General features: G+C 49.4%; 2 long non-coding RNA genes across 2 annotated transcripts in view; one reads left to right on the forward strand and one right to left on the reverse strand.

The window, feature by feature from the left end:
- Window positions 1-308: 308 nt before the first annotated feature.
- Window positions 309-24711, reverse strand: LOC107209051. The gene is made up of 4 exons (XR_004498800.1): window positions 24439-24711; window positions 20095-20179; window positions 5141-5310; window positions 309-2643 (listed from the first exon to the last, which is right to left on the reverse strand). It is a non-coding gene; the product is annotated as an uncharacterized LOC107209051 (long non-coding RNA).
- A 1360-nt stretch (window positions 24712-26071) lies between these two features.
- LOC107209052 overlaps window positions 26072-26321 on the forward strand; it is a 3263-nt gene continuing 3013 nt past the window's right edge. The window contains exons 1-2 of the long non-coding RNA XR_001523411.2: window positions 26072-26161; window positions 26243-26304. This is a non-coding gene — a long non-coding RNA (uncharacterized LOC107209052). The remainder of the gene's footprint in view (window positions 26162-26242; window positions 26305-26321) is intronic.

A 26321-nucleotide genomic window follows, 5' to 3' on the forward strand; every position in this document is an offset into this window, starting at 1 on the left:
CTGCTGTTCTGTTCCAATTAGGCTAAATTGGGACTCTGGATTTTGGGTGGAAGCCAAACTGTCAATCCCATAATCGGTTATGAACAATGTAAGCAATGTCTGTCTAATCTGTAAACGACCAACTCGTCTGAGAGGCTCCCATAATGATGCTAAAACAACCATTGGATTGGGAATTATTCATGTCTGGAAAGGGGGGGGGGGGGGGTGGAATTCCCCTTTGGGAACTGTTGCCCATAAAATCCCAGAATGATTTGGGTTAGAAGAGACCTTAAATATAGTTTTGTTTTGTTCCACCCCCTGCCATGGCAGGGACACCTTCCATTATGCCAGGTTGCTCCAAGCCCATCCAACCTGGTTCTGGCAGTTTAAGGGGCTTCAAAGCCCACTGCAACCTCTTCTCTCAAGGGTAAATGGGAAAAAAATGTGGAGGGGGAAAGGGGAAAATTCAAGGTGGGATGGATTTCAGATGTTTTTAGGGACACAGCTTGGTGCCTCGTACTCTGTAAATGGGGTGGGGGCAGAGCTGGGGCACCCAGGGGCTGTTTGGCATCAGGTGTGGATGAAATACCTGGGATAAATCCTTCATTCCTCATGAGGAATGTGTCAGCCACTCCAAACACCGGAATATTCAAGTGGAGCCAGCCAAAAATTCCCTGCAGAGAAGGAGCTGCCGGACACACACACACACACAGATCCACCACAACCGAGGCATCACTTGCCAGGTGTGAAAAGAGGCTGTGAAATGCAAACACCTCCCGAGGAATGAGAGTTCTGCTGGCCAGGGGCAGAGGGAAACGGGGCAGGAAAACCAAGGAAATCCCACTGACTCTGAGGTGTCTCCGTGGCAAGGCCGCGTGTCTGCAAACCGAGCAGCAAAACCAGCCTGGTGGAGATCACGGGAGCTGCCTGGCACGAGGGTAGGGCCAGAAACACAATTTTGGGGGATTGTGGAGGAAATTCCACAATGTGAGAGAGCTGAGCTCTGAGCATCCACAGAGTCAGTGGGAATGGGAGGCTGTGTTTTTGGGAAGAAGGCCTGATTTTTCCCCACTCACTGTATGTGAAATTCCAGAAGAGGTTCCCAAATCCTAAATCCATCATTTCCCCTGGTACACATCTCAAAGGCTCTGCCTGCTCTAATGCCTTTCTTCATCTCCAGCAGCACAGGTAAGAATAGCAATGATAAAAAATTAAAAGCTACAATAAACATTATTGATGCCATCCCTAACGAGGCAGAGGGAGAGAAGGAAGAGGAGAGGATGCTGAGGTGATAAATATGGTGTGTCAGCCATAAATTACAGCCGTCATTAGGCTCCTACAGTGGGGCCTGACAAATTGTTTTGGGGAAGTACAAGCTGAGCTGCACCTTCCACTCTCAGCTATTCCGAGGCTGCACCTTAAAAAAAAAAATCAATCCAATCGATTCTGTATCAATCTGAGATACAGCTGGAATTGTGCTGGTATTGCTCCAGACCTGCTGGACTCCTTGGGAAGGATGAGGGCTGTTTGCAGTGGCACTGGGCTGGATCTGATGGAGTAAGGGAAAGGAAAGGCTGCAGGGCTTGCTGCAGGTCCCCAGCTGGGTTTGCAGGCTGCCATCACCCTGCTCACTTCTCCCTGTTCTAGGATTTGTGCTTTTTTCTCCTAAAAGATGGGCTTTTCTGTGGTTGGATAGGGATGATGCCCAGCTGAGCCCTTCCAGGAGAGTCTCAGCACCCAAATCTGAGGGAGTAGGAGCTGTCTCAGGTGGTGCTGTGGTGATGAAGGGGCAGCAGCTGGTCCTACAATTCCCAATTCCGATGGCTGGATGGCTGGCTGTGACCCCCCGGTCTCCCGGCCATGGTGGTACAGGATGTGCACCCACCTCCTCCAGAGTTTTTTGTAATTCCAGAGGATGCCAACCCCTTCTTCCCAAGCTGATCCTTGTCCCTGGCCTACAGCTGAACTCAGGGCTGTGATCCACAGATGACTGTGGATTTTCATCTTCCAGCTCTCCATGCTCTCCTCCCCCAACTCTGAATTTCACCCAGCCCCAACCTTTCCCACCCCTGCAGCTCCCAGGTGTTTTGTGTGGAGCAATGACTCCTGCACAACCAAAAGCACTCCAGGATTGCCTCCACACCTTACAGACCTCAACTTGCAGGAAAAGAGAGAGAAGGGGGAAAATCTGCTGGTGCTGGTGTGGTCTTTACAGAAGCCGTTCATCCCAGGGCTCTTCCCAACAGGCCTCGAATGAGATTCCTGCAGTGGATGATTTGTTTTGTCCTTCTCCTGCTGGCTCAGATTAATCTCTGCTCCTGAAGTAGTGGTGTCATTTCTCTGAGACGTACGGCGTCAGGAATCACAGAGCCCCATAAATTGGAGGCAATTCTGGATCCATCCGTCTTCCTTCCCACTCTCCATCCCCACTCCTCTCCTCAGGGCAAGGGCAGGCCCTGCAGGCTCTGCTGCAGCCACTGCTTTGTGGACTAATAAATATTAAAAACCCCTCAGGATGGGAGAGGTTGGAACCACAGAGGGATTCTGGTGCTCCAAAGTAATTTGCTTTCTGTTGCTTTCCTTCCTTGTGCTTGGCTGAAGGAGCAGGATTGTGATCCTTGGTGAAATGCCACATTCCTGTATTTTTTCCCCTCATGGCAGGCTCTTTTGGGAAAAAAAAAAAAACAAACAAAACCAAATAAACCAGTTCTGAGTATCTTCTCATTGCAACAGCTGGACTGAAGGGCTGGGGTTTCAGAGGAGCGAGCAAATGCAAGGTGATGGGATTTAATTGGGATGTGGGTGTGGATGTAGGGATGGAACAGGAGCAGAGGAGCTGGTTGCAAAAACATCCTGCACAATGGTCTCATCTGTCCCCTCTGAGTCCATATAGCAGTAATATATACCTGAAATATCATATAAAAAATGAAACATGACAAATGAAACAGCATTAAATCATCAAGGTTGGAAAAGACCTCCAAGATCATCAAGCCCAGCCTTCAAATCTGTGTGTGTGTATATATATATATGTCTGTCTTTATACACACACATAAAATGTACATATAGAAATAGATAGACAGGTAGATATATTGCCCCTGGAAACAAAATGAAAGCTTGGAGGAGCCAGGAACACCACAATTTATTATTTATGGAGCCTAGGATGTGACAAGCCATGCACAGGCCTGGCAGCAACAGCAGCCTCTCCCTTCAGGACTTCAGGAGCTTGCTCAGGCACAGACAAACTGGAGGGAGAGCCCAGAGGGCTGCAGGGAGCCACTTAAGGCTGGCTGGAGGAAGGGGATGAGGCTTTGGCACTCCCAAAAATCCAGCTGTTCCCTAAGTGCCCTGTCTGCACTCATCAGTGTAAGGCAGCATCACCCGTGGTGTCGCTCCATCATTCCCAGAGCTGCCAGATGCTGCTGTCACGGGACACCAGGAGGGTGACAGGACTTGGAGGAGGACATGTCCCCTGTGGAAAGCTGTCACCTGCATGTCCCCTCACCCAGACCAGGCAGCCACCCCCGAAAGGGTAACAAAAGGGCACCATTTCTATGGTATTAATTTTGAAAGCTGCCTGGGCTCGGCTCAGCGCCTGCCTGTCTCTGTCTGTTTGCCTCTGCTGAGAAGATTCATTACTTTGATGGATTTGTGTAATTTTTTCAAATGCTTCGGGTGACAAACAATAAAACACACTTCACACTCGGCTCCAAGGGGCTGGGGGAGCAGGGGACACTGCAGAGGGGATTTCTCCCAGGAAAAGCTCATTCATCCCACAGTCTGGGCAGAGCAATTCTCCAGGTGCCAGCAGGGAGAGCCCTGCAGGGCAATGGGAATTCAGGAGAGTTCCCTGATGGGATGGAAAGGACAAGGCCATGGGTGTGAGTGGAGCTGCTGAGCATCCAAAATTCAGTCCAGCCCTCCATTTCCTCAGCAGCAGAGCAAACAGATGTGGTGCTGGGATAAAGGGTTAGGATTGGGATCAGGGCATCACAGGGAAGCAGGAACATGGGAATGTAGGTATAAGCCAATGCTGGTGGCTTATGGACACTGCTGAGTGTTTCCAGGAGACAAGGATTTCATCCTGAGCATGGCTCCTGAGCAGATGATCATCTCTGCTGGGACTTCCTGGGCTCAGAAGGAATAAATTATTCCAGATTGAGCCAGACAAACCCTGTCACTCTTGGTGACAGAGGCCTAGGATTTATGTCCACAAGGATCACGGACAATGGAGGGCAGGATGGCCTTGGAAACCTCTTATCTGTGGAGATACTGGACTCAGACCACACAAACAGCTCACTCCCATGGCACATGTACCAGGTGAGTGGAGTGGGAACAGGGACAGGGACAGGGACAGAGACAGGGACAGGGACAGGGACAGGGACAGGGACAGGGTTGGTAGCCAAGACTGTCCATGATGGTGAAACCAAGACAAGGTCAAGTCAAGAGTTAAGTCTATGGTGGCTCTGGCTGAGGTCACTTGAATGGCATTTTGGGTCTTAAATGTTTCATGGTGCCCTGGAGAGGTGGATAGGAAGGGATTGGGAAGTAGCTGGGAAGTGGCTTCCTGCAGCAGAGCCAAGAGCAAGCACATTCCTTGTGCCCCAGACATGCCTCAGTTCCAGCTGGGATCTTTGGCTGAGTTTCCAGGTGCTGGGGTTGGTGGGGTGAAAACAAGCTGGGATATTTGTCCCATGGTTTTGGCTTGCACCCCAACTCCCCAGGCCCCAAATTAAACTCCCTGTGCAGTGCTGGGAAGTGCCAGTGCTGGGATGGCTCATGGCAAAGCAATCTCCTCACAGAGCTGAGCCTGAACCAGCAAGGCTCACCCAAATCTCCTTGGCACCCCAACACAGCCCAAGAGCTCTGCTGGCTGCCCACAAATCTGTGGCCATTTGGGAGGGCACTGGGGAGCTCTCATGGGGGTTTGGAAAGTCCTCTGGGATCATTGATTCCAACCACTAGCCCAGCACTGCCAGGTCCACCACTAAACTGTGTGCCTATGCAGCACATCTACAATTCCACGTGCATTCCATGATAAGATGAAGATGGAGAGGTCAATATCTCCCAAAATCAGCCCAAGGGAAGCAGAAGATGAATGCAGCAGGAGACTGAATGAGAAGACACTCTTAAAAGCTCTGATGGGTGGGGGGGCCACCAGCACCTTCATGAGAGAGGAGTCTCCATCTCTACCCGGGCTGTGAGGCTCTGAATTCCCAGAGATTATTCAGCCTTTTCCATGCAGCTGCCCAGGCATTTGTATCCAGATCATGGCACAGAGGAACATCCCAGGCACCAAAGCTGCTCAGGTCCAGAGCATCAGCCACAAGTTCCCTACAAGCAGACAAGGACAAAGTCAGGAGAAGTGTTTGCTTGGGCATCAGCCCTCATGAAATAAAATGCAATAACTAAGGAGAGTGGGAAGGAAAGGCACTAACAGCCTGGATTTATCCAGCTTTGTGAGAAAAATCTCTGCTGCTGACCTGTGGATGAAAGTGCAGATAACTGTTTTAGTTTTCACTGGGGAGAGCCTCAATTCTCGCCTGAAAAAAACCCATTTCTGCTCTTTGGGGAATGAGCTGGGCCTTGATCTATAGCTCCAGCTCCCAAAGAGCAAATGAAACACTTTCTCTTTTCATCCACATCCCTAAAGAACTCGCCACCATGAAAAATGGGAGCAACTCCCTCAGAGGGAGATTACCAGCACAATTTGCCATCAAATCACAGACTCTGGTGACTGCTGATGGCACAGACATGGTGCCCAAAGCTGCTCTTGCCTTCGAGAGCCTTCTCCGTCAGGGTGGGGTAGGAATGGAGAGGGAGGGAAAGGGCAAGGGGAGGAACAGATCCAGGGGGATGCAGGGAAGCAGAAAAGGAAAAGGGGAAGGGAAAAAGGGGGAAAGAGGGAAAAGGGGAAAGGGAAAAGGGGAAAGGGGAAGGACACTGGGAAGAGGATGTGAAGGAGAAGGAGAAGGAGAAACAGAGTTAACTGTTTGAGACAAATGTCAAAATAAGCAGCAGCACCCAGTCCAAGCTCTTCTATCCCACCCTCTTTTGACCCCAGGATCCTCCAGCAGCACTGATGCAGAGTTCCAGTTTTTCCTCTGCCCTACATCACAATTTGCAGGGCTGGAATCCCTCAGTGGAAGATTGGTTTCACATCTCTTTATTCCCAGAAGTCAAGAAAAGCAATGACTGCATCATGTCCAGTGCCCTTCTTTGGAAATGGGTGAGTCTGAGGGCTCAAATCCTAAAATTCCCAATTTATTGGTGCAGTTACAGGGCATGGATTTGGCAGGAACTGAGCCCAGGAATGTGGAGGTTGCTCAGGAACAGGACACTGTCTTAAGTTGGGGCCAACACATTTCGCTCTGGAAGATTTCTGGGAAAGGCATAATGGATTTGCTAATTATTGATATTACTTAAGCGACAAGAATGAAAATTGAAGCAAAAATCTGCTTCCCAACCCCAACAATAGCAGATATTTGTCATGGCTGTCAGCCATTCAGACCTGTGCAATTTCATAGGTTTCATAAGCCCTCGTTAATTTTCTTGTTTGGAAGGATTTGCTGTTTTAATGAAACCTATTTACACCAGCGACTGCTGAAAAATCATTCATTAGCGGACAAGAACTATTGATTATTTTCCTCCAACTACTCAGCCATGTTCTAGCCAATTACTGTAACCAATAAATAAAGAAATATCAACCTTGCATTCCTGCCAGTCTCTCCAGCAGAACTTTATTCCTCTGGATAAGTCATAGCGTGTCAGCCTCAGGGAATGCTGTGCTGGAGAAACCTCTTTTAACATTTATGTCACATTGCCATCCTCTGCAAGGAGGGAGGGGGAAAGCTCCCAGCCAGGCTTCCATATATTTACTAAAGAAAATATTTACTGGGCACACAGTGAGGTTTAGTGACGAAATAATGTGAGGCTTGAAGAAACTCCTGGCTAATGGCCAGACCTTCAACTCGGAGTTTTTAATGCAAATATTTGGTCTGATTGGCAGAAGTCCTAAACTCTTGGAGAGGGGGATTTAGCTCACCTGACCACACAGGAAACCCAGGTTGTTCAGGGCCCCAAAACCACCCCAGCACTTCAGGCAGCCGTGCAAAGCTCAGGTTTGAGCTCAACACCTCATTCTATAAAAGCAAAACTTAAGCTTGGATTTGTCTGAGTTTTGCCTTGTGGCTTTGCTGCTTCTTAGCTTAATGGGGAAATGTTTTATTTAAATATTATATTACAAGAGGAGCCATGGCTTTCAAACCTTGGCCGTTCGCACATATTTTAATGGGCTTGGGGGGAAAAAAGAGAAATCTGTCTGCAGGTTTTTTGACAGAGTTGTAATTAAAGAGGGTTTTTCATTGAGAACATCTGTTTCTCTTGACAGATATATTCTTGTTGGGAGAAAAAGAAGTGCCTAAAAAAATAGTTTGTCAGTCTGAGCTTTTTATAGGTTTTCATCCAAGAATATTTATCTTGAGGCTTTTTTCGACAAAAAAAAAAAAAGAAGTTTATATTTCCTGGAAAGAGAAGAATCCTGGTCCAGGTCGAGATTCCATGAACATTTCCAGAGTGGTGGCAAACACAGGGCCTTTGCTGAGCTGTCTCTGTCTTTCCACAGCTCCTGAAGTGGGAGAAGAGAAGCTCTCGCCCTTCCCAGGCGCCGTGAAAACAAATCAAATAATTCATAAAAATCATTAAAATCAAATCAGAGAGAGGAAGATGAACGACTGGGTGAAGGGGTCACACTCTCACATCCACGTGCATGCAAATAGCTCTGTGTCTGTGTATATATTTCTATATATAGGGGGTTTTGAAAAATTTCTATCCAAGCTGGGAGCACTGAAAGTTCCTCCTCAATAATTTCCCTGTAGTCCTCGTTAATTCCTTAAGATTTTCCCCATCTCTTTTCAAAGCCTGAAGTTCAAAGACTCAGAAAGGAGCTGCCTCAGCACTTTCTTTTCCTCTCCTTTGAAACTTTTTCAGCAAAGTCCAATCAGGCCAATTAACTCCTTCTTTCATTTTTTTCCCCCACTCCTTGAAGGGAAAATGGGATGTGGGGTGAGCCAAGGCTGCCAGATGCAAACCCCTGGGGAATTTGCCGCTGCAGGAGATGCCCAGTTCCTTTGCAGTCGTGTCCACGTGGATATGCTGACCATCTCTAAATCCTGTCCCTGCTCCTGGAGTGGGGCTGACACCCAGGAGGAGCAGGACAAGCCCAGGACAGGGCCCTCTGCAGCGGGATGAGCTCCCAGTGCTCCCCAGAGCTCTCCTGGGTGAGGCAGCACAAGGAGAAGACCTGTGGGCAAATGCTCACGTTCTCCTCCTTGTGCCTGCTGTTCTCCTTGATTTTTCCCTTGTGGAATTGCAGGACTCAAACTGAAGCCCCTTCCCTGCTGGCACAGCAGGCTGTGCACAGCTGAGTGTTCCCTGGCGGCTTTTCCGTTCACCGTGGGTGCCAAGAGCTCGGGAACGTCTCGCTGTCCCGACACAAGGCACAACAATCAATCACAGGATGGGAGGCAAAGATTCCCCCTGGAAATTCCCTCGGGATGTGGATATCTTGGAGTCTGAATGCTTCTTCACTCCATCACCCTGGGCATTAATGCAAAGTGTGGGCAGTAATTACAGCAGGCAATAAAGTTCAGTAATTGTAGGGACCATGTGTGTTTATAATGCAACAGCACTCAGGGAGCCCTTGTGGGGTTTTTGTGTGAGTGGCTGGGAAAAGGCCCAGGGAATCCCCATAAAACATAAAATAAAATCCAAATACATAAAGGTCAGGGTAGTAAATATAAACATAAGCATCACATCCCTTTAAATATTTATCATTAGTGACGTTTTCATTACAGGAGGGCTGGGATTTACTGACTCTGTAGCAATCGTGGGCACGGCAGGCCCAGTCTTGGCTCAAGGCCATGCAGGAAGTGAAAAAAGGATTGGAAATGGGATGGAAATACATTAAAATGGGGATGTGTGGGTTATAGGCATTGTTCTGCTGTTTTTGAAGCAGCTTTGGCTTAGGCAGAGTTAACTGAAGGTGCTCCCTGCTGCCCAGGGTAACTCCTGGGGTGGCCCAGGGCGCTAGGATATCCCAAAGGAAAAGGGATTTGGGGTCACAGAATGGGAACATCCTTTCTCCTGCCCCTCACTGGTTACCGCCCCCTTCACACAGTGGGACCTGACCTGAAAAATGAAATCAGAACCCAAAGGGGCTTTTGCAATGGTCGGAACAAAGCCACGACTCTAACAAGGAAAGAAATGGGACTTTAAAATGAGATTAAAAGTAGGTGGTGTCCATTTCCATTTAAATACCCTGTGCACACTAAAAATCCCCCCTTATATGTGAAAGGAAAAGTTTCCCCACAGAGAGTGCCCCATCCTGGGAATGTCACCATCAAGAAAACTCCATTCCTATTGCAAACACCACTGTGTGAGGAACCCTCAGCACCAGGGAAGGAAAACCACTGGTCCCAGCTGAGAAAACCCCCAGAGAAGAAACCCTCCCTTTCAGGGTGGCTCATTAGAAGAGTTTATTGTTTCTGACCCTCTGTCTAAGAGCCAGTTCATTGATGCACTTCATCTGCTCCTCCCCTCCGTGCCTTAATTATCAATTTTCCTTGTAACAAAGTGGAGCAGGGAGATGGGGAGGTGACTGTGGCAGTGGTGATGGAGGGCTTCCTCTGGAGTTTTCAGACCAGCAATGACACAAAGTGTGGGTGATTCATCTTCAGCAAATGCTGTCTCCCCCAGAGAAAGCACTCTTTCCATAGTCAGGGTGGGTCTCTGTGTGCACCGATCCCATCGGGAAGAGGACCCCTGGATGCTGGGAAGAGCAGGGTGTGGGGCAGGCCCCAGTGCTGCAAAGGCAGGTGAGTGTACAAAAATGTACACATCCATAGATATTCCCCAGGCTTCCCTCTGGCACCACTCGTGGCTTCCCTGGGAAAAACCCCAGCTCCTCTGGCAAGGGACCTGTATTTTGTTGCTCTTTTTTTCTGGACAAATCCCAAGTATTGATCAGATTCACACTCCCAGGTCTCCTGTAAGAGGGAGGAGTGATGGAGACAGAAATGTGCTTGCACAGGGCTCATTTCCAAACCAGCTCTTCATGTTCTCCTGCAGCACAGCCTTGGCCTCTCCATCCCCTCTCCCACTCATCCCACCCCTTGCTTTGGGGTCTGGGAGCCAGGGAGCCATCCAACCCTTCAGCAGTCCTCAGAGAGAAATCCCAGGGAGCCAGCAGAGGCTCCCTTGGCTGCAGAACCTGCATTTCCACCCCCCTCTCCTCCTCTGTGTCCTTCTCAACTCTGGCACCTCTGTCCTTTTATTGTCCTCTCTGGGGGCTTTTGTGGAGGAGCCCCAGACCAGCTGATGTCTGAGTGTGCAGGGCCCTCCCTCTCAGCAGATGTTATTAACCTTGGTTCCTGCACTGTCCCTGGCCCAGGGGGAGTGCTGACCTTGGGCAGCACCCACAGAGGTGTTCATGGCCACAGCCACACAACTGTGTCCCAAACCACCATCCCACAGGGAAAAGGGCAGTTTTGCCATGTCACTGAATTTGAGGGAATCTGAAGCCAGCACGTCCATGTGACAGGAAAGGTGGGACACTCCCCCACCACAGGCAGAGCTGGATGGTGGTGCCAAGGCTGGGAGGACTGAGGGGGAGTCTGAGGTGTGCCCAAGATCCTTGATTTTCTGGCTAAAGGCATAGAGGGAATGAATGAACAAGGGATCTGAATGGAAGAGGCTCACTGGCCTGGATGTCATCAGAGGTCCCCCCCCCATTTCATCTTCAACAGAGCTGGGGAAGGGGCTGGAGCACCAGGAGAGGCTGAGGGAGCTGGGAAAGGGGCTCAGCCTGGAGAAAAGGAGGCTCAGAGGGGACCTGGCTCTGCACAACTCCCTGACAGGAGGGGACAGCTGGGGAAGAAGGGGGGTATCAGGCTCTGCTGCCAGGGGACAAGGGACAAGATGAGAGGAGACAGCCTCAAGAGGTTTAGACTGAAAATTACAGAAAATTCCTTCATTTAAAGTGTTGTACAGCACTGGAGCAGGCTTGTCATAGGACAGTGTTGGAGTCACCACCCCTGGAAGTCTTCCAGACCAGGTTCAGTGGGGCTTGGAGCAACTTGGGATAGTGGAAGGTGTCCCTGCCCATGCCAGGGGGTGGGACTGGACAGGTTTTAAGGTCTCTTCCAATCCAAACCAGTCTGGGTTCCTATGAAAGGGCTGGGAACTGTCTGGTGCCTCCACAGATGTTGCTGCAGGAAGTTTTCCCATTCCTGGACTGGTAATGGTAAGGAAGGAGTTAACTCTGCCTTTGGGAGGGCTGGGACACACAACTCCAGGGTCCCTTTCAGCCTTATTTTTCCCTAATTCATCTGATCACCTATGCAGCACCACTTTAGGATGCTCTAAGCTTTCTCCTGCTGGCTCCTTCTCTACCCGTGGCCTGCTGAGCCAAGGTAGGTGGGCCTGGAAATTTGCCTCACGCTTTTTAGGAAGCGCATTCCTCAAAAAAATAAAAGTGAAAATAATTTGGCCTAGAAACTTCAGCTGTGATTTAGTACCTTGCCCATAGCAAAGAGCGTTGCCCCCAGAGAGACTGGGGATCTTCCATTATTAACAGCAGGATGTGCCTGTGCTGGGAATCTGCGTGGCAGCAGCAGCAGGCACAGCTCAGGGCTGGCTCTGGAATTGGAATAATTATGCTGGGGCCCTGAGACCAGTGTTTGGTCTCCCTGTGTCCCCTCGCTGGGGTGACATCTGTAGCAGTGACCTCGGGGTGTCACACGACTGGAATTGCTGAAGGAATGGGGAAAAGGGTGCTAGGGAAGCTGCTGTGGGCACAGCTAGGCAGGTTTTGTCTGGAAAGGGGGTAAGAAGCCAAAACAGCAGGATGCTGCAACAAATGATAAAGTCAGAAACTCGAGGAAAAGATGTTTCAGGTCTCGGCAGGCACCAGGGTCTGCTGGAGAGGTGGCCAAGGACGGAGATGTCATTGCCCAGAGAGGTCTTGGACTCTTCATCCCTGGAAGTGTCCAAGGCCAGGTTGGATGGAGCTTGGAGCAATCTGGAACAGTGGAAGGTGTCCCTGCCCTGATGAACTTTAAGGTCCCTTCCAGCCCAAACCAATGTGGGATTCTAGAATTCCGTGATCCTGTGGTTCTATGACATAATAAAGATTTCAGACCTCAGGTGTCCCCTTGGAAAAGCGTTGTCCCAGCTTCAGCTGGGCTCTGGGACAAGCACTGAGCTCATCAAAACCCATGGCAAAGGAAGGCAGGACACCTGGACATTTCTGCATTTCTCCCTTCCTCACACCTTGTGTGACCTCCCTGTAAATCTGCTGGTGACAGTGACACCATGTCCTCCCCACGCTGTCTTAGATCCTGAAGGTCAGAGAAACTTCCCAAACCCTACAGGATGAGCTCTCATCCCCTTTCCTGGATGCCTTTGCTGGTGAGCTGCTCTGCCTTGATGGGTTTTTGGTATCCCCAGCAGCCTTATCAGCAGTGGGCCAGCCCTCCTGCTCTCCCCCAGTCCAGCCCTGCTTTCCTGCCTTCCTCCTCCTGCCCCCCAAGCTCCCACTGTCCTCTCCAGCTGGTTTTCCTTTCACCTCCTGGAAGACACCAGTACTCAGAGCACAGCAGCATCCCTGCCTTCCCTTTCTCCCATTCCAGTGCTGCATTCCCTCCATCCCCATCTTTCCACAATTTCACTCCCAGCTTTATTTGGAGCTCTGCCTTCTCCTCCCTCCCTCTCAGTAAAATGTCTTAACAAACTCAAGCCTTGCTTTGTGTTAAATCAAAGCCTGTGCAGTGTGCGAGGGCTCAGCCAAACCCTGTTTCAATGGTGCCCTGCCCATTCACATCAGACCAAGCCTATGGAGGTAATTTACTGCAGATAGGAGCTGGGAGCAGAGGGCAGCTCATTAGTGTCTGGCGTTATTATTATTATTATTGGACTAAAACAGAACATCTCTTTCATTTATTTCTATTCCTGGCGAATGCAAATGGGAGATCCAAATCAGAAATCCCACCCGTTCCAGGCCTTGCGGGTCACCATGGATTTGAGGAGGGAGGAAAAACTGAGGAACAAGAACACGCCAAGAAACCTCACAGAGGCAACAATTTAGAGGATTTCAAAGGCTGTTTCTGTAAGCCTTTGGGGACTCCAATGGAGCATATTGATTAAACTTCGGAAGCAGCTAAAAGCAGCTCCACCATGGCTAATTAATACAGCGATGCCCTGATGCCCCTGTTCTTGTTTTACCAAGCTGCAGCCTGTCAAATCAATTAATATTCACCGCCCTGATGAAAGCAAAACCCTGCTTATCATTTGCTAAAGGGATCGATGCGTTGACTCCCTCAAAATGGTGAAGTGACCTGTCCTGTGGGGTTCAATGGGGTGTGCTGCAGGTGTTTTTGGGGTGACACCAGATGAGAAAACCCATCAAGCCCCCTGTTCTGACTCTCTAATGCAAACAGGGTTTCTGACTGATGTTTCCTGTGTAGCTGGTTTTCTGTGTATTCTTGGACAGTGACAATTCAAGGTGATTATTCCCTATTTCAATGGACCTATGCTTACAGGATGGTATTTAGGATGTGGGATTGTGGGGTGCACCCTGTGCAGGGCCAGGAGTTGGGCTCAATCCTGATGGATCCCTTCCAGCTCAGGAAATTCTGGGATTTCGTGATTTTACACCCAATGCATTTCCTCCCCTGCACCAGGAAAATATTTTTTCCACCTTTCCACCTGTCCAGTGGAGCTCGTGGCTGATGCTATCTTCACTGGACACCACTTCAGAGCTGGTCTAATGCTGCCAGTGTAGGGACTGCAAAATACCCTAAAATGTGGCTTTTGCCATCCCAAGCCTCTTTAAACTGAAGATCAAACCTGGTTTGATGATTTTTTCTATGATGATGTCTCTCTTGAGCCCCCCCTGAAGAAGTCTCCACGAGACCTTCTGGGGGATCTTTAGGCAGCCCTGTATTTATTCACAGCTTCTTTTAGGGTTAAGGAGCCAGATTTTACCCTTCTGGCTCATCAGAGAAGGAAAATTCCTGGGAAAGGAGTGGTTCCAGGCAGAGCGCAAATCACCTGGGTGCTGTGCCAGCCAGGGTGACACCAGGAGCAGGAGCCTGCCCTTGCTGTGACACCAGGTGCTTTGGGGAGTCTTTGGTAGCTCCCAGGATAACTTCTGACTTCCAAAGGGAAGGCAAAGGGATGTGCTTTGCTTTGCATAAGGCATCAGCTTTGATTTTGGGCAAGTTTTTGGCACCTCTCAATAAAGTGCCGTGATCTGTTTACTGAATTTTAATCCTATGTGCCTCGGGAAAAAAAAAAGAAAGAAGGAGAAAAAGGAGGAAAACAGTTGAACAAAATAATTTCAGCAACATCTGCTGCCTTTCTGAAATATTTCACAAAAGGCCTACAGAGATCAAATATTTTCCTCTAATTAGAGCTCTTTCCTCAGAGCAGCTCCCCTGGATACAAAAATATCTCCACAGCCCCCTGGCTGCCCAGAGATCCTCCTGGGACCCTCTGCAGCACAGACAAACACCCAGCTCTCCTTTGGGGCATCCTTGGAACAAATACACAGCTTTTCCAGAAGGGAAAGCTTGGTCTATTCCTCCCTTCATCACACCATGATCTCTCACTTGCCACCTGGTTTCAGAATCATGGAACAATTGAGGATGAAAAACCTTCAAGTCCAAGCATCAGCCCAGCACTGCCAAGGCCATCACTGACACGTGTCCCCTAGAGCCACATCCATGTGGCTTTTAAACACTTCCAGGAATGGTGATTCCACCACTGCCCTGGGCAGCTGTGCCAGGACTGGACTACCCTTTCAGTGAAGACATTTCCCCAATATCCAACCTGAACCTCCCCTGGCACAACTTGAGGTCATTTTGTCTTGTCCTGCCCCTTGTTCCCTAGGAACATCTTCTGTGTCTAACGTGACACCAATCAAATTAGTTCATTATTAGCTTTAATTTAGTTATTATGTATAGTTGTTGGCATCATTATAAAACCTATAAGGACAAAAAAAACCAAGTTGAGAACTTTAGACCAGAAGTTGGGTGGTTATGCCAAGGAATGCTCCCAGGTGGAGCTGGGCATGTTTCATGCTGGAAAAACAGTGGGAAAAGTTCCTTGGGCATCTGCCATGTGCCCTGGCACCCCTGCAAGTGTCCTGAAAGAGTGGGAATGCTTCAATCCCAGCCCTTGGCTGCTGCTGACGAGGACCCCCACCACAGGCTGTGTTCCTGGGGGAAACAGGCTGGGGACATGGCACCTGTGAGGGGACAAACCCTGCCTCAGAACCCTGCTGGGATGGGCAGAGGAAACCACCCCGTTCCCTGTACCCCAATAGGTGATGGGGCCATCTCTGCCTGGGCAGGGATTGGATTCTCCCTCTCCACCTCCGTCCCTTGCTTTTCCCATAACAAACCTTTTGGGAGGGAAAACACTAAAACAGATTTATTTGTTGTATCAGAGAAAAAAACCCCAAACCAACAGCGTTTAGCTTTCGTGAAATCAATGAATTGCAGGAGAGAGGAATCACTCCTTCTTTAGCCTCTGGGTTAAGGCAACTAATTCAGATCTGATCCACATGGAAATTTGCAGCCCATTCCCATGGCCAGGGGAGGCAGGGAAGAGCTCTGAAATGATCCCAGTAGTGTAGGGATGATTTATGAGGCAGGTTGGAAAGAGCAAAGGAAGCCCAGGTCGTTAGTTCTGATATTTAGGGATGATAAACAGCAGGAAAGGGAGATTTTTTTTTTCATGACTCTCCACAGATGCAGAAGAAGCAGCATGGGCCTGTGTTATGTGGCATATTGGGAAGAAAATCTGTACTCAGAGGGTGGGCAGGCCCTGGCACAGGGTGCCCAGAGAAGCTGTGGCTGTCCTTGGATCCCTGGAAGTGTCCAAGGCCAGGCTGGACAGGGCTTGGAGCAACCTGGGACAGTGGAAGGTGTCCCTGCCCATGGCAGGGGGTGAGGCTTTAAGGTCCCACCCAACTCAAAACTATATGAAGAATTTGAAAGTAAGAATAGAAAAATTATGTAAAACTAAGAATATGAAAATTATGATTTTTTTTTAAAAAAAACAATTTTATGAAGATAAGAATAGAAATTTTTTGCCTTAGTAATAAGGAAAAACTTCCTGGCAGAGACATCTGTTATTCTGATACCATGAACAGACCAATCCTACCAATGAACTTCCCAAAGGAAGGGCTCCAAACCCAATTCCCTCACCCACTAAAAGCATCTCACAACAGAGAGGAGAGGAGAAAAAAGGGCCCATTCATTCCTGACGTGTTTCAAATTGTGCCATGGAGTGTTTTGGGTTGGAGGGACCTTAAAGCCCATCCAGCCCCACCCCCTGCCAGGTGCTGGGACACCTTCCACTGTCCCAGGTTGCTCCAAGCCCTGTCCAACCTGGCCTTGGGCACTCCAGAGATCCAGGAGAAGCTGCCACAACCTCTCTGCTCCAGCAGGAGCTCCCGTGGATTTACCCACTGCCTTGCAAGAGCAGGAGGCCTGGGAGGGTGTAAATGCATCATCCTCCCCTTTCCACGAGGAAAAAGAACATTTCCCTTTGATTTCTCCTGCCCATCCTGGGACAGGATTCACAGGTTCCTCCGTGGGGTGCAGCAGGGATGGCACAAACCAGGATTACTTGGTCTGTGTTTTGTCCTGTGCCTTAAACCACCACCAGTAATTCCTAAACCACAGCAGTTATTCAAAGAGCCTGGCACAGCAGGATCCTGAACTCTGGGTGTGCAAGGGGACCCCGGATCTGAAAGCTCCCAGAGTGACAGCCCCATCCAGGGCAAACACAAACTGCCTTAATTACTGATCCTGCTGCTAATTGCTGATAACCAGCATCTTCCTGTGATCTGTTTTGGAACTGGGATGCTCACAGCAAGCTGGGAGGATGGATCCAAAGGGGATTATTTGCTTTCCCCACGTTCTCCAGGAATCTTAAAGCACCACATCTGCAAAGTCCATCATTAGGGACCAATGTCTTCATGGGAGGGTGGAGATCCAAGGGAAGGGGGAGGTGTAGTATGGAGGGGCTGGAAGACTCATCTACAATGATCTCCACCACCCAGGAGGTGGCTGGACAGGTTTATTGTGTCCTTCAGGGTGGAGGGACCAGCTTTTGGCTCAGCCAAAGCATCCCAGTGGCCAACAGCAAAACTGAGCAGGTTTACCGGGGGTGCAGAGGGTGGCTGGGGAAGCCAGAGGGTATCAGAGGTGACAATTAAGAGGAAAAAATGAGAGTTGAGGTGACAAAAAGCTTTCTCCAGAAGACTTGGTAAAAAATGCTGCTTCTCCCTGTGCACTTTAAAAGTCACCATCAATATCGGCATCGCTTGGAGAAAAAAGTCACCCATTAAATAAAGAGTGTGGCAGGAAGAGAGATATTTCAAAATACAGCTGGGAATTGTTCCCACTGAAAATGGAGTAATAATTGTGCAAAAAATTTTAACAAACCCCAGAAAATAATTTCTCCTTTTGCAGTTGAATCTGTTTTCAAGGAAATGGTTTCCCTTTGCCAGATCCTGTCTGAACAGAGAAGTCCACAGCAACTCCTTGGAACTGCTGGGCCTTTCCTGGTGCTGCCACTGCTCCCCTTTCTCTCCATCCCTTGAGGAAATCCCTATTCAAAGGGAGGAGGATGCATTTTCCACCAGCACAACAGAGGGAAGGAGCAGGATGTGACAGGATCTGCATAACCCCATCCTCAAGCTGTGGGATGCAGGTGTTTAAGATCCCTTTTACCCCATTTTTTCCCATGATCCTCTAAATATTCAAGTTCTCATCCCCTTTCCAATTTACTGATGCCCCGTGAAGAGCAGAAGTAGGAATGCAGCTCCTTTCCCACCCCAAAATCCTTCCAAGGGTGGGGGGGTAAGAGGCTGGTACCTCTCACCAGGCAGGCAGGGGCTCTCACGCCCTCAGGGATTATTTGAGGACCATTTCCTAATTAATATGCACAGCTTTTGATTATTTTCTCACCTGCTGTTTCTTGCACATCCCATCCATAAAATATTCCCCCAACTTCCAAATAAATCCAAGGCCCACTTTTGAGCTAGAAGCTGTACATTAGTCAGACTCATTTGCCTGGGAACATGAAAGTCCCTTCCTATTTATCTTCTCATTTGAACTACATAAATAGCTCCCAGCACAAACTCCTCATCTTTCCAACATTATCCCAGCAAATAGCAGCCTTTGAAAAAGAAAAATTAGTGGTGGGTAATTATTTTTGCGGCAGATACCAAAATGATAATTTCTTAAACAATTACTTTGAAATATTAACAATTGTTCTCTAAATTCCAATTTAATTCCTGATATGAATTATAGTTTGTCAGATCTGGGCTTCAGAAACATTTGTTCCTTGCACAGAACATAAAAAATGCCAGTGTAACCTTTTGCCTCCGCAGCCTCCGAGCAGAGCCAAACGCCTCCGCTCTTGTTTTATCAACACAAATAATTAAAACACAGGAGAATGTTTGGGATTTATACAGTTGTTTTTGGCATCTTATTCATATTTATTTGATCTGTAAGATATCATTTTAATTAAAAGCTCGCTCTCTCTTCCTCCCTCCTCTGCCCAGAGAATAAATTATTTATAATAGCCCTGCTGCCTCAGACAGCGCTCGGAATGTGGGATACTGTGCTGGGATCCCACCGGAGTGCCAGGCACTGCCCCGGGCACAGCAAGGGTAAAATACCCGGGGGGATGGCTGGATCCAGCCAGGAACAAAGCAGGAGCCCTTTGGCACTCTTTCCCCCTGGAAATAAAAAGGGATTTTCTCCCGTGTGAGGGTTAAGTTTGTTTAAAAGCCTCTCCCTGCTGCCGTGGTTTGGGGCAGGGGTTGGGATTATCCACAGGCCCAGGAGGATCCATGGGATCACACAAGACCCCGGCCGGAGGCTGGGAAGTCTCCTGCGGAAGCACAGATACTACAAAGACCTTTTCATCTCATTTTTCTCTTGCCTGCCTTTGCTCCCCACAGTCCAACCTTTACTCACTCCTTTTCTCTTCAGTCGGCTTCAGATGCAGCTCAGAGCAGTGGGTTAAAATAAAAAAAAAAAAATTAAAAAAGGGATTTTTTTTCTTATTGCTTTTGAAGTCTGAGGGTTAAATCTAGAGAAGGAGCCTTCCCACTGAACACAACACTTATCAAAGCCATCCTGAAGCCTCTGGAGTTGAGCTGGAGCTTCCCAGGCATGCCTGGCTGGCATTTACACTGGATAAAAAGCCAGGATCCTCTTTACAAGCCCAGTATTTGGAGGTAACAGGGCCCTGCAGCTTGCAGAGCTGAGCCTTCAGCACATCCCAAGGGCCACAGGCCACAGCTTTCCTGGGCAACATCGCCCTGCTGCTGAACGGGCTCCTCTGGGACTCCTCGTGGTGAAAAGGCAGCTACCAATGGTTGTATTTAAATTCAATTATCCTTGATTAGTGCTTGCATTGCTGAGGAGCTGCAGGTAAGTGTTTGTGCCGGGCTCCATCCCTTCCTTCTCCATGGCTGCTCCCACAGCAGCTCCACGGCCCCTTCATGCCCTGGACTCCCTCCGGAAGGACTCTGATTTCCATAAATGAGGCCAAAATTCCTCCCTGGTATAGGTCATCTAATTAAATCCCAGCACCTCAAATTATTTATGATCCTCTACAGCTATGCAAATTGAGCACTTGGAGCATTTTCAGGAGCATTTCCGAGTAACCGGTAGAGCCCAACGCGAGCCGAGGGTTTAAAGCAGAGCTCGGTTTTATCTAAAATTAGCCCCCTGCTCATTGGTCCAGGGGCTTTTTGCCAAGCTGACCTTGCACTTTGGGAGTTTTTCAGGATGGATTTTTTTCAGCACCAGGAGCTGGAGGTTGAACAGCCCTGGTTTAATGCAGAGGAAGAGGCTGAGGATACAGCTAGGGGATTAGCTGGACATGGACATGCTGTTGCTTTGGAGGCTATGGGGACCATGAGGGGATATTGGGGTCATGGGGCATGTCCTGAGGGTTTGGGGAGCTTTGCTCACCCCTCAAAGGCAGCACCAGCTGGGACAGAGCTGGTCTTTGGGTTCAGAAACTCACGAGTTCTCCTGGCATTCCCTCTGTGGTGCAGCCATCTCCTTCCAGAGGATGATCCCAGTGCAGAGGATACTGGGACAACAGGGTGCTGGAAAGGAAAAAAAAATAGAAAAAAAAATATAGCCCAGTAGGGTTAAATGAATGGGGTGCTGCATTTCTAACCCTGAGCAATGGGAATGTGCAGGGTCAAGGGGGAATTGGAATGTCCAGTGTCCAAGAGGCTGAGAAGGGATTAGTTCATATCCATGAGCTTCTACTGCTTCCCAGCTGCAATCAAAGGCCACTGAAATAAAGAGGGAAAAACCAACTGAATCCCTCTTGTAATGGGTCTGAGGGAATTCCTTCAGGAGATGCAACTTGGGCAAGCACCAGAGGAGTCACACTGGTGATGCCTCTGCTCCCCACAAGCTCTGGTCAGCCCAGAGAAGTGGAGACCTCCCAGCACCACCCTGAGCTGGCCACAGGGAGGACAGAGAGGGACTGTCAGGATCTGTAAGGATAGGACAAGAAGTGATGGGCTCAAATAGAAACAGGGGAAATTCAAGTTAAATATTGAAAAAATGCTTCTCCATGAGGGAGGGGAGGCCCTGGCACAGGGGTTGCCCTGAGAAGCTGTGGCTGCTCCATCCCTGGGAGTGTCCAAGGCCAGGTTGGACAGGGGGAATATTTCCCCTAGACATGGCATTTCATCACAGCACCAAGCCCACGTGGGTTTTTCTCCAGCTCAGTTTACATTTATTCTGTTAATTTTCCATGTTTCTTCAGTTCACCCAGCTCCCTTTTCCCTTTTTTTCCCTTTCTCACTAGCCCCAGTCTCCAGATATCTCAAAATTTTCCCAAGGAAAGAAGCTGCTTTCAAACAGGACTTAAAATAAACAAGGTCATTGGAAAAGATAAAAAATAATGAGTTCCTTTCCGTAGCACTCCTTGCTCGCCTCTCCCTCCCCCTCCCCCCTTTCATCTCACTCCAGAAAAAAGGAAAATAAATCTTTTCTAATCCCCTCAGAACCCTGCCTCCAGATCCGCCTGCGATGCTCGTCGGAACACGCTGGAAACGGCAGCGTGGCCCCGGAATACACAAAAATCAATTTATTACCCATTCCCCAAACCTCCCTCTTCCCCCTGTGCCAGGAACATCCCATCCTATCCCATCCCACCCCTCCAGTCAGGCTCATTTTGCAGTGGCCTCCCCTATGCTCCTTTTCCAGATCTATTTGATTTTTTCACAAAGTCTGAGAGATTTGGAAATTGATGGGAAGTCTCGGAGCTGGGTTTTAAATAGTTGATTAAAGAGCAGTCAGCAGAGTCAGAGAAAGTAGGAGAGAGCTCTTGGGAATGAAGATGATTTTGGCCAACCTGTGTTTCCAGCAATATCAGCCCCACTGGGGTTCAGTCATATCCCTTCTCCAGGGGCTTAAAATCCCCCTGAGTGCTCACCAAAAAATTCAAAAATCCCACATTTTTGTCATCAGAAAACAAATTTGTTTCTACACCCATGCAGGGAGGAAAATAAAAGTCTTAAAAGTTGAACTCCTTTGCTCTGGCACTTTTTAAAAAGGAATATTATTCCAGCTAATGTTCTGAAATGACATTTCATTCTGCAATTGAATAAAACATTTCATGGGATCTAAAATTAATCAGGGTGGGAAGGAGAAGGGTTTATTTTGGGAGGAGAAAAGAACAAAAATCAAAGGGTCTGTACTTTGCACTGATCCAAACCATTCCCTATGGAATTTTTGGTGGAGGACTGGGCAGGTTTTCATTTGCCCAGCTCTAAGTGGAAGCCCTGAACCAGCAAGGGCTTTACATCTGCAAAATACAAAGCATGGAGAATCCTGGTGGGAAAACTTTCCTGCTCCTGCCTTCACTCTGTTGGTTTGACTGATGATTTTAGGCCTGAGATGTTGGACATGTGGGGTGGGAACACATGGTGAACACATCAAAGAAAGGACATGGCAACATCTCCTCACAATGGTGTAGGGGCTCTTCCTTCTCATCAGATTTCCTAAAAAAAGATCCAAATACTCCCTGTAATCGCTAATTACCTAAATCATGTATTAGTGTTAGCAACAGAGTTGGGAAACCCGTCTGGAATGGCTGGTCCAGCTTAACTCCATGGTCCTGGTGATATCTTCCACATGTGTTGATCCCCTGGGAAGAGGAGGTGGCTGGAGATCCCCAGCTCTGGATTAAAATTCTCAGTGTTGGTCCCAGGAAATAGATTTTAAGTCAAATCATGGAATCATGGAATGGTTTTAGTTGGATGGGACCTTAAAGCCCATCCAGTCCCATTCCCTGCCATGGACAGGGACACCTCCCACTGTCCCAGGTTGCTCCAAGCCCCATCCAACCTGGCCTTGGACACTTCCAGGGATCCTGGGGCAGCCACAGCTTCTCTGGGCACCCTGTGCCAGGGCCTGCCACACTCACAGGGAACAGTTCATTCCCAATATCCAATCTAAACAGGGTAAAAATGTCGTTGGTAGCAGATCTCAGGCCTCAGCAGCTCAGCCAGGATGGGGCAGCCATGGTGGCCGCTGTGCCAGGGCAATCCTGTGCCAAGGCAGCACATCCAGGCAGCAGCTTCTGTGTTGTGCCAACACTGCCAGGTGGGACACAAATCCAGCCAGCAGCAAATCCAGGCTTAGATACATCACCAACTGGCCCCAGGTCGGGTGGAACAGCTGAGCTGGGACCATTTTGGGCTCAGTTTTGATGGCTGGCCATCTCCAAAGGACACCCCTGCCCTGCAGGCCATGTGTCACATCTCCAGCTGGACCCAAGACAATCTCTTCCACCAGCTCTTGTCTTGCTCTGGGCTGGGCTGGAGCCCCAAGCTCATCTAAGCCAGGTCTGACTGGAATGGACCTTTAGATCCTCCTCATCCTCCCTGACGCTCCCAATCCCCACCTCAACGTGGGCTTTGCAGCTCCAGCCTGCTCTGGGCTGGGCAGGGCAGGCTGTCCCCTCGTGTGCCCAGCTCCTGACAGCCCAGGAGCTGCCTGTGCCCTCCCTGCTGGCTGGCCTGAGCTCAAAACCACAGATGGAGGCCAGAAACCAGGAAACCCAAGAAGCTTTACATGAAAATCACTCTGAAAAGCACTGCAGAGAGGAGGGGGAGGCAGGGGAGGGGGAGCAGAGAGCAGCTCCACAGCTGTTGTCTTTCATGTCCTTTAAAGCTCCTGTTATGTCGTTTTTTTAATTAAAATGTTTTTTAAGAGGCTGCTGGGATTTACTGCTCCTTGTCCTTGGTGGAGGTGAGCGGTGCCAGGAGCAGCCAGGGGCTGCTGCAGGGATGGGGAGGCAGAGCCACGGGGCTCAGCCCCCCAGCCACGAGGAGGGGGCACAGATCCTGCCTGCTCACATCACAGGGAAGGGGACATCCAGAAAAAAAACAGGATGCTGCTCCAGACCCTCAGACAGGGCACAGATAACTCCAAATCCCTGCGTTTGTGCCTTGCTCGGGCTCCATTTTGATGGTTGCTGCTCTCCACCAGCCCCGTGGCTCAGGCTGTCGCTGGGGGGTGAGCAGTGAGCTTGGGAAAGGGTGGATCCATGGAAAAACTAATCCTTTCTCCTAGTAAAACATGCCCCGAAAGCCTTGCCTACAAAGGAACGCTGAGCTTTAATCCCAGGCGGCCGGAATTTTCCGTGTATTTGTGAAATAAATGATCTCTCTGTGCTCAGCCAAAGCAGTTATTAATATTTTCACACCAGAGGAGACGCGCACTGCGATCGCAGGACCTGCGAGTGATGAATAATGAACACCTAAAAAACCCAGAGTAAACACCAGCATTTGTTTGTGGGCCATCAGCAGTAAGAAGGCAGGGTTGGGCTCAACACTTAAAACCATTGTTTGGCCCCAAGAAAGCTTCTCGGGGAGAGGGAAGCCTGGTCCCAGTCCCCCTGTGACGGCCCCGGACATGTGCCGGTGATAAGTGGGAAGATGATAGCAGGAGATAAGCTCAGCTCTGCTCCACGCCAGGGCTTAGCACAATATCACGGTTCATTATCGAGCAACGCACACACCCCGGCAGAATCCTAACCTAATGAAAGTCTTATTTTCCAGAGTAACAGTTCATTACTGGACTTGCTGTGCCGCCTAAACCCCTAAGGTGGGGGAAAAAAAAAAGCCCTGTGCAAGCCTGCTGAACACGCAGTGAAATCCTGGTGGGCTGAGCATTTGCAATTCTGCTGCAGCTGTCTTTGAGGAGGGGAGACGCTGCTTGCTCTGAGTCAAAAGGGGGGTTTGAGCCTCAGTGGGGATTTTTAGGACTCTGTGGGGGGGTTAGGATATGGATCAGGTCCCCGTGCTGTGTCAGCAGAGCTGCACAGCCTGGTACTCACCCAAGGATGGCGGCCTCTCCCTGCTGGCACAAAAAGAGGTGTCCAGAGGTGACAGGTCTGATGGGCAGCTTGGAAGTCTGAATCCAAACACAATTACAAATGAGACAAAATGAGCTGGGAGAGCTACTGAACTCCAAATTCCTGACCTGCATCTCCTTATAGGGACCTCAGCTTAACAGGCTGCGAGCAACGCCTGAGAGCAGGATGATTGAATTCGAATAATGGAATCATGGAATGGATTGGGTTGGATGGGACCTTAAAGCCCACCCCACCCCCTGCCATGGGCAGGGACACCTTCCACTGTCCCAGGTTGCTCCAAGCCCTGTCCAGCCTGGCCTTGGACACTTCCAGGGATCCAGGGATCACAGCTTCTCTGGCCAACCTGTGCTAGGGCCTCACCACCTTCACAGGGAACAATTTCTCCCCAGTATCCCATCTAATCCTGCCCTCTTTCAGCTTAAAGACACTCCCCCTTGTCCTACCAAGGGACCCCTTGTTTCTTTACACAGGAGACTTTCCAAGTCCATGTCTGAAAGCAAGGGGAGGATGAGCTTTCCCTCTCCCTGTGGAGTCAGAGCCCTCCCAGTCCCCAGGACCACCATCACAGACTGTGGTCCATGGACAACCTGCCAGGAGCCTGTAGAGACGCGGCTGCTCAAAGCTGCTCATGCTCGCTTCCAGCAGTAAAAGATGGCAAAATATTGTCATCTGTGCCTTTTCCCTGCTCATCTGTTCCCAAATAGAAGGAGAAAATTGCAAGACAGCCAACTGAGAGCCTCAGCAAGCACTTGCTGAGATCCCCAACCTGGAGAAGAGGCACCTCCCCGGAAGGGCTGCTTTCATCCCAGTGTGGTGGGAGCAGAGCCTGGGGCCAGCCCAAAACTGTGGCTGCTTCCACATCCAGCCCAGCTCCAGGCTCTGCAAGCTGCTGTTAATCCAGGGGCCTCCAGAGCTGGTGTACAACACATTCACCCTCTCCTCTGAATAAAAAGATGGAAAAAAATAGGACAGATAGTTGTGCAAAGCTGCAGTCACAGATCAGGCAGATGGACAGGGAAAGACTTCCCTATATTCTGTTCCAGGAGAATTTGCCCTCCATGTTTTCAGCCCACCCATACTTGGCACATGAATCTGTTTGCCTACATTATTTGAGGGCGTAGCAGACAAAATCCCAGTGGTCTTTGGTAAGACTAAAGCTGTTCCATGGAAAATGTAAGGAAAGTGCCTTCCTCAGCCTGATCTGCAATGCAGGACAGAGCAATTCCAGAGGTCTGGACCTTGCCTCTGGAGCCAAGGAGGGTCATCAAGATGCAATCCGGCTGTCAGGCAGACAGCAGCAGTTCCCTGCTGTTTCCTCACTCCACTTTACAAGCACCACCCATCTCCTCCCAGAGCAGCAGCTCTTCCTGCCAGCCAGAGCTGTTGAAAAAATGAAGGCTTACTGTCAGAAATTCAGGGAAATTACAGTTATTTGTGCTTTTTCCAGGAGGGAAGAGGGCTTGTTTCTGTCAACAGCCCAACTAAAACTCAGGTATTTAGTTTTAAAGTTGCCTGTGATTTCTCTATTGTCACCAGGATGGCAAAATCGAGAACTCCTGATCCCATCTGCCATGGACACCCATTGGGATAGGGAAAATGGCCTTCTGGAAGGAACCTGCTTCTGCATGGACCAGAGAGAGAGTTAAAAACCGAGTCTGCACCTCGTTCTGCCGTGATTGGTGAGGTGAGTCCCAGTCCATATGTTTGAACACATCAGTTCTTCCTTCTTGACATCCTTCCAATTACGGACCGTACCTCATCCCAGCTTCCTTCACCGGGACGTTATTGAACGTGTCCATCACTGCGGCTGGAGCTAGGCTGGAAATGGTGAGGGGAAGGGAAGG

The sequence above is a fragment of the Parus major genome, chromosome 9, assembly GCF_001522545.3.
Source record: "Parus major isolate Abel chromosome 9, Parus_major1.1, whole genome shotgun sequence".
NCBI classification, from domain to species: Eukaryota; Metazoa; Chordata; class Aves; order Passeriformes; family Paridae; genus Parus; species Parus major.